The 2968-nt window shown below is 48.0% G+C and overlaps 1 long non-coding RNA gene across 1 annotated transcript; it reads right to left on the minus strand.

Annotated features, from left to right (window-relative positions):
* Positions 1–622: 622 nt before the first annotated feature.
* LOC132657019 (uncharacterized) lies at positions 623–2240 on the minus strand. The gene is made up of 2 exons (XR_009594862.1): positions 1843–2240; positions 623–1432 (listed from the first exon to the last, which is right to left on the minus strand). It is a non-coding gene; the product is annotated as an uncharacterized LOC132657019 (long non-coding RNA).
* Positions 2241–2968: the final 728 nt, after the last annotated feature.

Genomic DNA, 2968 nt, shown 5'->3' on the forward strand with positions numbered 1-2968 from the left:
TTAACTAAAGTGGTCACGTTCTTTTTTTTTTTTTTTTTTTTTTTTATTTAAAGCTATTTAGAAATATTAGCAACTGGCTTGATTTCCAGGTGGTTGTGGTATTGGGGTTGGTTTTTTTTTCTCTTCTTCTTCTTCTACTGAAACTTTTTTTTTTTAATCCCATAAAATACTGCAAGCGTGCGAGGAGGGAGGAATGGAAAGATGTTTGCATTTTCAGTTCAGCAGCCAACCGTTGCTCAAATAATAGCTTCAATGGGTAACCTGGGAGCTTAATATCCTCAAATATTTATAATTATGCAGAAATAGCCCCACGAACTGCTCAGATTGCTCACAGCTGGAAAACTATCTGCGTCCAATGTTCACAAACTCAAGGCTGATTGTTAAGCATTCCGGTGCCCCTCTGTCACTTAGGATATTGTAGATAGGGTTATGGGCAGATCTCAATGTACAAAAGAGATAGGGTGGAGGGCTCTCTCTGGAATATCATGTATGGCTCCTTCCCCTGCTGAATGTGAGTTCTCTTCTGTTTTCCCAGAGTGTGAAAAGTCCAGAAAAGCGACCAGCCCCACTGGTCATGGGGCAGGAAGAGCCAGTGCGGGGTATAAACACGTGAGGAACTCTCATTCTTAAGAAGCCCTTTTATTTTTCCACCCATGGATGAAGTCTAACATTCAAGAGTCCCTCCAAGGCTGGGGAGATGGCTTCCTTAATATATAGTGCCCTCTGTGCGAACATGAGGAAGCGAGTTCGGTCCTTTAGAACCCACGAAAAAACCATGCCCTCACTGGAACTCAGAGACAGAGACAAAAGGACCCCTGAGGCCTGCTGGCCAATAGTCAAGCTGAATGGAAGAGCTCCAGATTCAGTGAGAGACCGGTCTGAAGGTAGGAACAAAAACAGAAGGTGGAGAACACTTGAACACACACACACACAGTCCCCCCAGGGGTGCCCTGTGACCTCTTTGACATTCCCCCTAAGGATTCAGGGGTCAGATAGGCATGTGAGGTGCTGCCCTCTCCGCCTCTACGCGCCTTTGAGAGGAACAAGGCACACCTTCCGTTAATAGGCTCTCCCTCCCCCTGTCTCCCCTGCTGCTCTCTCTGCTGCGTGCACATTTCCAGAAGAATATGAAGAAAATTATTCTCCCTGCATAATTACCCGCCTCCTCCCTCACCCACCTACGCACATCTTTTAATGTGGCAGCTTCTCTGATTTCTTTAAGTGGACTCTACAATGCATTCAGACGGCAGGTGAATTAATTAAGGGGGCCTCCAGCCATGAGAACTCTGGTGGCTCTTCCTCTCTCCAGACCTTCTTCTCTGTCCACTTAGAGAACGTTCACACTTCCCATTGTGGCTGAGCTGGAGGGACAAGGCTGTTTCCCTTGAACAGCCATCGATCTGCTTCCTCCTTCCTGTGGACTCAGGTTGCCCTAGCGTACAAGCCAGAAGAAAGTTCCTTTTTAGTGAGATCATTCAGCATTTTCTTCACTAGAACTCAGAAAAACAGCCAAAGAACCACAAACAAGTGAATGGATTAACTTATGTATTTGAAGAGCCTAGAGGGAGTTGAGGGTCCCTGCCAAGGGTCAGGCAGGACAAGCTTCGCTGCTCTGGAATTCTCCCTGGCTGCCTGCCTCTGGCTATGAGCTTCCTGTTGAGCCTGACTGTGTTTAGTAGAGTGAGGGCTTAAAGTGGTCTGGACCCAGTCTTACACTCTGGCCATCAGAAGGTGCAGCAGGTCTTGCTCTAGGTGGTTTTTTAGGGATGATTCAGGGAACAGCTTCCCAAGGGGCCCATCAGAAGTCCCTTCTGGTCTGACTGGGACTGATCTATCCCTTACCTATCGTTGTGTCCAGGTGGATGGGACCTGCTGGCGGACATCGGTCAATGAAGGCCTTTCCGGAAGTGGGGGAAGAGCGGGAAGTCTCTGTACTTGCGTGAAGGAGTGGTGGACACCCACATATACTGTAGAAGAGAAGCAGAAGTTGATGCCCAACGAACCACAACAGTGACTGTCCTGTAGGAACTTGCAGCCTTTTTCTTCACAGTGCAAGAAGCCAAGCTCCACCTCTTTCTTGGGGCTCACCTGCCCTGTGCAGTTGCCCTCAGCATCTTGAGTACGGCTGACCACCTACGCATCCCCCAGCATGCGTAAAAAGAAAGAATGAGAGGTAGGGAAACGGGAATGTCAAGTTGGGAGGCTAACAGGTAGTGCTGGCATCGATGGAGCCAGCTGGACAAAGGGACAATTTGCTGGAGGGACACCCCTCTTCCATAAACCTGCCTTCTGAGGTCAGTAGAGAAAGGTAGACTTTTATCCATAGAACTATGGATGCTTGTCAGGTCAGTGACTTTAAGGACAAGTCAATGAAACCCTGGGAGTATTAGTGAGGCAGAATGGGCACAGTCAGTCTAAGCAGAGCTAGCCCCCCAGTGGCACACTTAGTTTATTAATGTCACCACAAATCTAGAACAAAAACAGTGGAACGCCATCGTCAGAAGTAAGCACACTGGAGTGATGGCTCGTTGATAAAGATTCTTGATGCCAAGCCTGATGATGTGTTTGATTCCCAGGACCCACATGGTGGAAGAATGTTTCCTGCCTGTTGTGCTCTGACTTCCACACGTGTGTGTGTGTGTGTGGCACACGTGTATGAACACATACAAACGGTGGCACATGCCTGTGATCCCAGCACTCGGGGAGGTAGAGGCAGGCAGATCTCTGTGAGTTTGAGGCCAGGCTGGACTGCAAAGAGAGTTCTGGACACAGAGAAACCCTATCTCCAAAAACCAAACCAACCAACCAACCAAAAACATGCAAATAAAAACAAATTACTAATACTAATACTAACAATGGAATAAAAGGAGAGAACCCTCTCTCAGCCACCTTCAACAGCTCTGCCAACCTCTCTGCTGCCAGAATGAGCCCCAGGTGCTTTTCAGAGCCCTGAGGTATGCCAGAGAGT

The sequence above is a fragment of the Meriones unguiculatus genome, chromosome 10, assembly GCF_030254825.1.
Source record: "Meriones unguiculatus strain TT.TT164.6M chromosome 10, Bangor_MerUng_6.1, whole genome shotgun sequence".
NCBI classification, from domain to species: Eukaryota; Metazoa; Chordata; class Mammalia; order Rodentia; family Muridae; genus Meriones; species Meriones unguiculatus.